General features: G+C 34.2%; 1 protein-coding gene and 1 long non-coding RNA gene across 2 annotated transcripts in view; one reads left to right on the forward strand and one right to left on the reverse strand.

The window, feature by feature from the left end:
* LOC132908344 (HIRA-interacting protein 3) overlaps positions 1-12,658 on the reverse strand; it is an 86,252-nt gene that overhangs the window by 51,956 nt on the left and 21,638 nt on the right. The window lies entirely within an intron of this gene.
* On the forward strand, positions 690-6,650 carry LOC132908354 (uncharacterized). The gene is made up of 2 exons (XR_009658356.1): positions 690-1,196; positions 1,548-6,650. It is a non-coding gene; the product is annotated as an uncharacterized LOC132908354 (long non-coding RNA).

Genomic DNA, 12,658 nt, shown 5'->3' on the forward strand with positions numbered 1-12,658 from the left:
CTATCGGGTATATCATGATAAATATTTTGGTTCGATTGTATTTCTCGCTGTCTAAATATTGAAAAATGCTAAAAAATAAGAAGTTGGAAAGAATTCATTAAAAGTGGAAAAAGTCTCAACAAAGCTACTTTAATGAGGAATGATCAATAATAGCGACATATTCTCAATAACGTAGCACACGTTCATAAATCTAGGACGCTGTCTTTATCGGTATAAATACACCCTTTGAACATAATTCGGTGAACTGTGTAACCGTTCGTGCTTTCTTACCTGGAATTTCCAGATGAGACTAACTTATAATTAACATATATAACCGTAACAGATACAACCTAGAAGTAATATTACTCAGAATGCTTGATATATTGTGACAAATTTTTCAATAAAGAAACATCCAAGAATTTGAAACGTATCAAAGATATTAGAACGAAATATATCGCGTTCAAAATTCAATGGAGGAAGTATTTTGTAATATGTATAAGGAATCAATTAACGAGGTGAAACTAATTAACAGTTTAGAAAATGAAGAGATATTCGAATAAAAGAGAATCTCTACATATGTAATAGTGTTAAACTTTCCAAGCATTCTGCCCAACTCGTAAATTTCTGTACTCGATCGCTTTGAGCTTGAGTTAAACAGTCTGTACGTCCATCTGATAAAACGGCAGCGAGAATAAATAAAACAAATCAACGATATTTCCGCTGGCTTGGATCGTAATCACTATTGATATACGAGTTTTGCACACGACGAACAACTGCGCATCTAACGTCGCCAGACACGAATCACGCAACTGCGTTCTATATATTCTTTTAGAAATTTTCGCTGCTTCATACGGCACGCATTTCGCAACCATTTCGTAACGTGTCAACAGTTTTCTGTCAGTCTATGAATGAATAGACGGAAATTGTGTATTTGTTCCGACGAGTTCGTACGTTTCGAAGCATGTATCCGACACATGGATAAAACAAAATTTAACGATCGATCTTCGTCATTTTCATCATTTTCGTAACCTGAAACTGATAAGATTTACTAGGTTACCATGACACCAAGTTAACGAACGCTCGAAGCATAACATTCCAACCGAGTTTCGTCGATATTCCCCAGAGTAATTTTCTGCAAGGACAAAAGTGGTGTGCTATGCCGGGGAACATCTTCGTCATTTCCGGGACGGTTATACAAAGCCACGTGTATCGATCAGGTCAGGTCTCTCCTATCTTTTACCGGGACTAGTATTGGGGGTAGGGAAAACACGCCTAGCTGTATGTGTACGCAGTCGAGGATCGAAAATCGATCCAACCTGTCCGCTCTTAATGAAACACGACGTATCAAACTTCTTACGCGGACTTGGAATTGAGTGCGACGGTATTATCGCTATCAGCTTCGTGATCCGATAGAAAAACGCGATAAAATGTGACACGGACATTGCAGAGGAATTATTATGCGGTAGAATTTTTAATTGAAAAAGTGAAGGAAAGGAAAAACCAAATCGAAAGAAGTTAATTTTTATATTACTATTAGTTAATGTTAAATAAAATTGTTATCTTTCCAGAATGATATTGGGCAGTTTGAATAATACTACCAACAATCGTAAAATATATATAAATTCATCTTGTAACCATCCTAGACGAATTTCACTGAAAGAGAGAAGCGAGAGGAAAACGAAGGAAAGACTAAAGGCAAACAAAATGAAAGGAGAAAAATAAGTGATCTCATTGGACCTACTATAGTAAGTTAATAAACTAATCACCTAGCGAGTTCAATTAGATCAGAGATTATCTCGGTGTTCATCGTTGCGATTGCGCGAAATCCAATTTAATGTAAATGCATTCAACACGAAATCCAATTAGAAGATGCACCACACCAAACCGACAAAAAGTATTTTCAAATTTGTAATATCTAACAAGATCCATTTCAAATGTATATATAATCTATTGAACTACAAAAGAAAATACTCATTTTATCAAAAATATTGACCGTTGATGACAATTCGTCTAGTAAATATTCGGCACACAATTTTTATGATTTTGAAAATCATTTACAAGTGCCATTTTCGTAAAATAATGCAACTTATTGTTAGTATAATCACCTATTTTATAAAACAACATGGTTCTAGGTATATTTGCTTGTTGTTATTTCGCATGAACCACGCGATTCTATTCTATATATTATGCCTATTATCTTAGACGTTGCCTTCAGACATTGTCCAGGAAGAAACGAAACATTGTGTTACCTTTGAGATGATCGTATTTTTATGTGATAATTGTCGCTTTTTTTTTAACTCTTTCACTGCTGAATATATATCCCAAGACAAGACGATCAGGGTTAAATAAATACGGTGGGCACGCATTTCACAAAACGTATTACGTATTACGGTTTCAGCAGTGAAAGCTTAATGTCCTCGACCATGAATACAAGATAAATACTCTGTATGAGTCAATTTTATTATATTAATAGCAAATACCAAATTACGATTTGTCAAACTATCTTATTTTTCAAACTATCTAATTAACTATTTACGTTAAAATTATCGTTCAATTTTCTTTCTCAACTGAACCTCCAAAATCCACCTATAAGCTCAACTATCTAATAATAAATATAGCCATTTTTGAACACGAACGAAATTTCCATGCTAAAATAGTACGAAAACTAAATATAAATGCACGCTAAAAGTGCGAAAACAATCTCCTCTCCACATTAACAAAGACTAAGAAAATCAATTGACCTAGCTGATTTAGCAAAATTCAAGATCCATCTGCTCTAATCGATTAACCCCAATTTTCGTACCTAAATCTATATCTAAAGTCAATCGTTCGGTCGACGATTAACAAGCAAACGTAATCTATCATGCTATCTCGTTTTCGACCAAAAGACCGAAATACGGGAAACAGCCGTAGCTCGTAGCCAAAGTCACACAAGTATACTTTTACGAACTTTCCTAATTATTTTTTCACGCTTAAGTCACCCCTATAATCGTGTTCCTGTTTCACTAAGTACATAAAACGTCGTACACCATACTCGTTCTCCGCGTTACACACGGGCTGGTACGTTTCATGGCCTGGCGAACACGTAAACGCACAGAAATCCTGGCAGATTTCGCGTCAGCTCGTCGAAACGAGATTCAGTCGGCTAGATTCCTCGCGACGATAAAATCTATGTGTCCGAACACACGCGATGGAGATAATTATTCCTTGCTTGTAGAGATGATTACGTTTCTATTCATCGAGTGTTGCTTTTTCTCGAACGGTTCTGATTATTAGATACATTGATTTACAAAGCGATGTATGCATCAAGCGGTAAGTTTCGAAGGAAATATTACCGGTAATAATTTCATGTCAAACACAGATATTTTGGTCGGTGTTATTCGCTATAAGCGTGCTCGTGTCACCGCGTGCCACAGTTATAGCTCACGCGATGTTTTCTTAAAGTTGACGACGACGCGAAATAAAATTCTGACTTACGTATCGTTTGACACCACGACGAACAATATAGGTCAATTGGAAATTGTCGTTTTTCAAGTATCAGTACTGGTGTGTACCATTGTTTCTACATACTCTTAACTTGCACATCACCTCTTTCACTGATCAAAAATTTCCATCATTAAATTAGTTTTCATTCCTCAAAATTTCATCAGAAAATCAGTTCTATGAGGCTAGCCCAACAACGAGAGAACCTGCATCCTGACATAATTCAAAATTGATAACCAATCGTAATGTCTGAGGGTAGATAATATCACCCAGCAACAGTTATATATATTTTAAATTAAATCCTCCATCATTTGACCAACTATGTCATTCTCGTTTTAAAGACCTGCCACTTATTAACTAATAAGTAACAAGTGTCACATAATCCTAATCGTCAAATCGACGATGCATGGTTCCATATTTTCCCTGTATCTCGCTTTGTACTACCTTAATTTACAATGGTGATCATTTTTACTTGAAATAGTTCCCGTGCAATATACATACGTAGATTATATTCATTCGCATCGTACAATTCGAATATCTAACGAACTAACACAATCTCACATCGATTCCACCGAGTCAAAAAGCTCTAAATACGAATTGTAGAGATGAAGCTCTCTATAGTGAGGTGGAGTGAGAGAATCGAAAGACAGAATCTGTTCGAAACGCGAAGCCGTACAACGCATTTCCAGATGTGACTAGAAATATCGTTTTCCTCCACAACACGAGCCACGAAGATTGCTCTACATTCCACCTTCCATGCTATCGTTTCTCTTTATGTTACACGTAGGGATTTAGGACATTTCTTCTGCACCAAGTTGGCGTAGATGCGGTGAATGTAAGTTTTCTCTCGATAAATATTTACTGAAAACATTTGTGCCTTATGTATCAGAGTATCGTATAAAGACTAAAAACGAAAACAGTAAAACTGATGGATGCTTAAAAAGAATTAGATGCAACGAGAAAAACGTTTGATAAGCGGAGATGTGCTTTCAGAAAGAGATATAATGGTAACTAGACCTGTTTGTCTCAGCAGAAGTTATATTATAAGGGAAGATCTTTGCTGCATCGAATCTCGTGACGTTTTTAAAAGATTGTATGCAAAAAGATAGAAAGGTATCAGTGATATATCGTTAAAATTTTGTAAAGTGTGTTTGTAGTAGAACTATTTTATGAATTCTCCGTAATTACATAGCTTGAAATAATTACAACTGTATTAAAAATTGAAATGTTGTGTTCTTTCGCACGAGGAATTCATTATTCACGGACAATAGCGCGATAGTAAGTTGTCATTAAGGAAATACGAGGTAGTAAATTTCATTAGGTACAGGTCGATCGTCAGATTTAATCCTGTGACACCACTCCACTCTAAAAAGCGAAAACAAGGTCAGCCAAGATCTCATATTTTTAGTCCGGAAGTATGACTTTTATCCGTGTTAGCGCAGCAAACTACATATTGCTTGAAAGCGACCTGCACCTTTTTAAAATAACCGCTTATATAGAGTTAAAAAAATCTTATACGAGGTCTAACCGAATAACGCGTAAAAGCCAGCACGACGCAATTTCTTGTGAAAAAAATAAGAAAAAATCATAGAATAAAGTTTTTTCATTCTTGGGTTAGTTTTCGACAATATCTAGTTTGAAAATTTATCAACTATACCTGCACGTGGCTAATGGCGGACTGAGCAGATTAAATAATAGACAGGAGGTTAATTGTACGTGTGAAAACAAGTGGAAAATGTAAAATAACATTTTTCCATTTAAGACTCCATTTTCAAGAAAATAGAATTTGAACACGTTTAATTAAGAATTGGCTTAGTACATGCGTATGATAAATTTTCAAATCTATTTTTCTCGGAAATAAAATGTTTTTTATGAAAATATTTTATTTTACATCTATACTTTCACACGTAGAATCACCTCTTGTCAATTATTTGGTCCTGTCCAGTCCAGAATTAATTATATTCAAGTATATTTGATAAATTTTCAAACTTGATTTTCTCGGAAACTGCCAAAAATGAAAAAATTTGATTCTATATCTTTTCCTTATTTCTACACAAGGAACACGTCACACCCGCTTTTACATGTTATTCGATTAGACTGTATAAATATACAATATATAATATATATATATAAAATATAAAGTAAATACTTTCCACTCGCAATGCCGTCTTAGCGGTATACACAGTTTTATATCCTTGTTTTTTTCTAAATAACACTTCTATCTATTTTATCGTAAGTTTGATAGTAAAATATAAATTATACGAAAAAATAAAATATATCCGATATTGTCGAATACAAGGTAGAAATAAAATAAAATTTATCGCGATGAACAGAAACGAGTATTTGACATGTGGTTTAACGAATGTTCCATCATCGACCACCACAAAACACTCGGATCACTTTACGACGGGAACCTAAATAGAGATTTTATCGGAATTTTTGTTAGAAGGTGTACAGGGGTAGCCACGTTCACTCCACAAAGTCGAACTCTTCCACTATTCTACGTTGTTTATTAACCCCTATACGGAAGGACCAGCAACTTACACCGGCTTCTGTGTCTGTTTTTTCCCCGGGAATCCGAGTTTCGCCCCTTTCCCTTGAACTCGGTTTGTTCCCTTGTCTCGTTTGTCCTCAATTTCGCCCTTCCACCGAAGACAAAATCGCGGGAGCGGGAACGGAATCGCGCGCAAAATTGCTTCCGATTGCATTAATTATCGGTTGTGATCGCAGCAATCGACCGCTTGCTTATTGAATTAGGCGCGATTATTATCGATTCTTTTCTCCGCAACTGTAAACGCGCATTTCTCAATAGTCCATAGGGCTCAATGGAATAAACGAATGAAGATCATCGTTCGAGGCGAAGAAAGAAGAGAGTTTCGTTTTCAGGTATCAATTTGGAGGAAGTGCGGATCCGAGAAACGTGTTTGGAGATATTTTCTTACAAAGGATGTTTTAAAAGCTTTTTAGTAGAAAGAATGTTTTATTCATATTTTATGCTTCTATTTATAGATGGTTACTACGATCGATTTTTGGTGACATTTTTCATCAAATATACCGTACAGTGTGTTGTTCGGGAATTTTCTTAGGACTAAATTTTTATTTTTTCGAGTGATAAATGAATATAAGGTTGCATAATTTTTAATTTCAATATTGTAATAAAAATCTGAATTAAAAATTCTGGACAATAATCTGAATTAAAAGATACGACAGGAACAATTGTTTCTACGTCTCGAAAAAATATGTGTCGAATAAAAATAAGTTAGAAAAACAACGTAAAAAATATTACAAGGTTATAGGAAATTTATTACTCAAATATTGCATTTTATGTCAAAAACGATTCTTCTTTAAAAGGTATTATGGTTTCGAGACAGGAGTCTGTAAAATTCGTATTTTCGTCCTTTAAAAAAGTATAATATCTCGCTCAAGGATAGTACGAATATCCTTTAAATTTTTCTCCTGATTTTGCCAAATTTTATAGAGAAGAATACCCCCACTAGTAATTTCACAAAACTTTTCAAGCGCGTGAAATTGTGTTCTTCGCTCCGAGCTAAAGCTAAAAAAATGGCTTATAATTTCTGCAACCTTTTTAGAAGATTTCTTCTCACTACTACACTTTATTTTCATAGCAAAAGAGCTATTCCATTATTCCCAATATCGTTTGTCATGAAATAAATTAATCGATCCCATTCTATTAAAATTAAAAAAATCTAATGACAACAAATTTTGTGTGAAAGAAAAAAGCGCTTCAATTAAAACTCTTAAACAGAAGAGCGAACAACTGTCCAAAAATGTTTAAAATCCTTTCTAGTAAACAAATTTCCATTCTACGAACCATACCAATAATATCTGAAATCTGTTTTAGAAACAAGTATTTCCCCCTTTGATTTTCATCTAATTTTCGAAAGAACGGTTCACTGCGTAGAAAATAAGCCCGCCTCGCATGTCACGATGTCGTAACTATTTTCTCCTTTGGACTATGCGCCGTGTACGGGGTTCGTGAAAAAAAAAACGTTCGCTGACCGCCCTCCTCTAAAGATTTAAACTCGTTGTACAGTGTGCAGGACTCACCTGACGGGAAAACGCGACCACCCTCACCTTCGCGAATGTGAGTTACCTGATTCAACGTACAACTGGCGTATTCGAGGTGCCGGCGGTTCCTTTTATAACAGCGGAACTTAACGACCCTGCGCGGAACGCCACGCAGTCTCTGTGAGCCGACTACAGGAACGTGTCTGCGTGGATGCAGCCCCGCATATTTACACCAAAAAAAATATTATTCAACGCATGGTAAGACCACTTTTGTTTAAATATCACGTGTTCTATGAGATATATTACTTTATCGTTAGTCTATCGTTTTTTAACGGATTCTATCAACTTATATTCCATGTGTAATAAACCGTGTTTTTTAACTATATTCCAGACCAGTTAGTTTTAAAGGGATTTTTATATTACTCTGTGTAGAACTTTTTTTTATTCCTGTTCACATTTCTTATTTACTTTACGTTTGTCAGATTACGAGGTAGTTTGAAATATCATTTCAAAAATGTTCTTTTTTACAATTTGAGGGATGGAAAGATATTGTGCCTATATGATATGGAAAGGTGTCCAAATAACATGAACAATAGAAAATATCTTTTAAAGATTAATTATTTTACAACAGTATGTAATAGACACTGCATTATATGTCAAAATAATGCTAAATTGCTTGAAACCAGATCTTACAAGTTCTATGTGACCTACTTTTTATGGAGGCAGTACCTAATCACACCTATTCTGCAACATTCGCAGTTCATGGAAGTGCACAAGGAAATTGCACGTCGAATTAAAAGCTCGCAAAAGAAAATTGCAAATAAACTTTCTGCAGTGATTAACCGAATACTAAAATAATTCTTCATGTAACAAAAAAAAGCCATATTTTAATAGTTACCTCTCATAAAATAGTTGTGATAAATGATACGAGTAACCAAATTATTAATCAGAGAAAATCTTATTTTAATACAATTGCAAATATATAAAAGAATTTGGTATTCTACAAATGACAGACAATTCTATATTTTACACAAGTTCTACATTATAAAATAAACATAATTTTTAAATGAATAAGAGAACTTACTTTTCCTGGAATTAACATTGAACGAAACCAATGAGCTTTAAAACTAGATTTTTTAGGACTAGATCATAAACAAACGATAACATGACTTGGTTAAATTAATCATCGATCAAATTCAGAATCCATAGAACCTCCTAACTAGAAATATCACGTAGCTTACAACTTATACAGCTGAAAGCTATTAGCCGAAATGTTGCTGGCGACGATGTGGTCGCGTTTAGTTGCTATATGCCCACTACATGGAATTTCAGGTAGTCGACTTGCAAGAGAAATCGATTAATCATTATACGTCCATGCGAACTGTTTTAATGAAATGCTGAATTTGCAACGATTTATACTCGAAGAAGACTTTGGAAGATATTGAATAATTGTTGAGGGCAAGGTTTGAAAAGAAAAATGGTTGAAAAGAAACTGTTAAATGTATTGAGATATTTACTTTGCTATTAATTCATGTATTATTAAATTTATCTTACTTTTTCTCTACTCTGTATATAATAAATTTGCATAAATATTTCTGTAAATGTTTTAAATAAATTTACTATATTTCTTCAACAAGTTTTCTTAGAATCTTGGTGAATTCGAGCTCGTGAAATTTGTATCGACAAGTAATACGAATAATGCGAATAATAACGAGTACCAAGAAAACATTCTAACTGGTTTGTCAAAATGATAGAATTAAATACAAATAAATACAAACGAGAGGATCGGTATCCATAAGAACCAAAAATTATTCGAAATATAGGTCAATAGGTCGATCCACTTGATACAAAAGTTGGTCTTATCAGGTCCCCTCTTAGAAAGAATAAAAAAAGAAGCTATTAAAGGCAACGTTAAAAATTGAGTCACGTAACTGAATAAATTTGTTGAAATTAAATTCTACGAGTCGGCTGGATTTCCGTCAAGAAGAACAGACAAACGAGCCCAGAGAGTCCAATTAAAGATGGAATAGCAGCGGATACGTGTTCGAGGACCAACAAGAATCTCGTCGATAAAGTGTATAATTATTTTAAGCTGCGATTTTTCCAGCACTCGCTATTTTCCGAAAGCTCTATACAAGTCGACACATTTTTGTCGCCACCTGTCCAAAATTCACGAACGCTCTATAAAATTATCGCATGTGTGGCGAACTTGTAGCTGCAGCCGATAAAACAGAGAAGAGGGGTGAGCTTTCGATAATGGCACGTGGCAGAGAGCTTGCACGACCTTACCAACAAGCAGCACTCGTCGGTTCTCGTACTTCACAAAGCCAAGTCTCAGAAACATACCGTTTGCGCCTTTATATTACAGCAGTGACAATATCACGTACCTATTCTACTTGTGAGGTTATTTTCACGTATTGAGTAAGAAGATCTGTGATTGACCCGTTTTGTGATATTCACATTTGTAGTTATCCGATACGGAGTTGAAAAAGTGTCAATTCCTTTTTCGTTTCATATTCTATCCTTTTCGCTATTTTTTAATCGACATGGTGTTCGTACATTGGTTATCTGCTAGTGATATCAAGATCGGTATTTTTGCTTTTTAGTGGGCGTAAAAGAAGCAGAAAATCGATTTGTTAATACTTTAGCCTTGAATACTTTTGTGGTGTGTGTACTACTTCGAATGATACAGCGTTCGTTTAACCACGTATCTTTTTGATTTTTGTATATATTTAATTTACTATTGTGCTATTTAAATATTTTTATTAATTTACTAATCGTAATAGTAGTAAATATTATAGCAAATATAATAATAAAGTTCTACACTCTTCTTACACAAGATAGAAAAAAATCAAGAATGACAATTGTCGTAGGAGTATTACGTGTAACTCTTCAACAATGAAGTATTTTCCTTGTTAAAATTCTTAATAAACAACACGAAAAAATTGTTTCAAAAATTTAATAAACGTCTCGGTAATATGCACCTTTTTTTAATTCCGTGACGTTTGGCGAGACTTAACCTTCGCATTCCTCTCGCGAAATGAAATTTTTTTAATTGCCTGACTTATCCGACTTTTGTTATTTTTTCTTGGTGCGCGCGCGCGCGCGCGTGTGTGTGTGTGTATGTGTTTTGAAGATAGAGAGGGGGAGGAAAAGGGAGAGAAAGAAAGAGATATTTTACTTCACTGATACCGACCAATCACAATGAAACAGTTTCAAACTGTTCACGAAAGTTAGACAGAAATTTGCAAAGTCCGACCACGCATGGGTTCTACTACTTATCAGCAGCCATCTGTATAATTTTGTCGCAACTTTAAAAATTTCGCACAAGTTCATTACCGAGATATTACACAAATCCATGGTATGGTCTTAGCAGTAAATATAGCTGAAAATAATGAAATGTTTATCTGATGTTTCAATTAAACAGCAAAATATAAATAATATAATATTCGCCATTTCTCTTTATACCTCTTTTTTTATATATATAAACAACGAAATAACTAATAAACAACATGTCAAACGTTTATTTTCCTAACTGCAACAGATTTGGTCGTTATATAAAACATTCATAGTTGATTAATCATGCGTCATCTTTTTATTTCACAATATTATTTCTATGTATGTGTATATCAATTCTAACTGGATTTAATCATACCCGGAAATATCACTCTGCAATTACGTCAACTTACCACAACTGGAAGATGAAACTAGTCAGTCAGTCATAAAATTTGTCATTTGAAAACCATTTGTAATATTTAAATCAAATATCATTTCATCATTTTATTTCATCATTTCGCTTTTAAAAGAAAGCTCCTCTTAAATGCTTCCAATAAAGGAGAAATAATAATAAATACTTTTTGAATGTAAAATAATCGCAGCCTACGCATTCGTTTTGAAGACCTATCGTGCGGTTGCTTCGAGCTAGGAATAAACGCAATTAGGAAGCGTTGATGCATGCTTCAAAAGGAAGATAATGAACAAATATTAAAACAAACTGTCTCGAATAGGCCCATTTATGAATATTTAAGCGAGGAAGAAATGCTGATTTTCATACAGGCCTTGGTATTTTCATTTAAATGCTAAGGAAATTTAATGCCTTGGTAGAGTTAAAAAAACGTGCAACTTTTCTCTCCATATTCATTACGCACGCACGAACGATTAACATTACCACAAAATCGTGAAAAAATTATACAGTTCGTTTAAAAATAATCTGTATGCCTCAATATTTATATTACAAATCTTATGACACAAGATGTCATTTCAATTCTTAACCTACCCTAACTACCACGGTCAGTTACGATAAAGCCTTTGTACGAAACTATTAGTTTAAAAAAATTTATCGATATTTTTGTAAAACTTTGTTACGATTGTCTGGCCTTTATCTATAATTATCTCGAATTATAGATCTTCAGCCTCCCGATTAGATTAACCTCATAAAATGATTTATGCTATTTTCCTGGTCGCAGAAATTGTCACAAAAGAATTAAGTCGATCGAATAAGAGTTCGCTCCAGTCCATCTCCTCGAAACCAATCCAGTTCTAGACAGATTAATTACACCGGATAATAAATGAGGGTTGCGCAAGAATATCAGCAAAAAGAATATTTCCCATTACTGGGAAAAGTCTGCGAAACTTGCGTTTAGAGAAAATGTTAAGTTGTGACACGGAAGGACGAAGCTCGGTACATTATGTATGTTAGAAAAAAACCGAACTCATTGAAACTGAAAAAGTTTGTTACCATTTAGATGAATGAAGTATCGTCGTTAAATAAAAGGAGCGCGCACTTATTAACAAAAGAAAAATGGTCTTTCATCTCTAAGTATCATAAAGCTCGTCTACATCTGATTCAAGGAAAGAAATTCTATGAAAAAAGAATTGCATGACTCGAGCTGACAAGTAATTAGTCATCCATCACATTCTCGTGACTTCATTATACACTATCATTCTTTCTTATCGTGAGAAAAAATTTTCTTGAAGTAATGAAAAAACTTGATGGTTATGAAGAAGTCGAAGACTTATAGTCTCGAAATATTTTAAACTAATCAATGTGAATTTTTATAGCACGAAAACAGAATAAACCGACCATTATGTTCTACTAACTATACCTTAAAACTGGCGATCTTGTCTCACTAATTATTCACGACTATACATATACATATACATATAT

The sequence above is a fragment of the Bombus pascuorum genome, chromosome 6 (assembly GCF_905332965.1).
Source record: "Bombus pascuorum chromosome 6, iyBomPasc1.1, whole genome shotgun sequence".
Taxonomy (NCBI): domain Eukaryota; kingdom Metazoa; phylum Arthropoda; class Insecta; order Hymenoptera; family Apidae; genus Bombus; species Bombus pascuorum.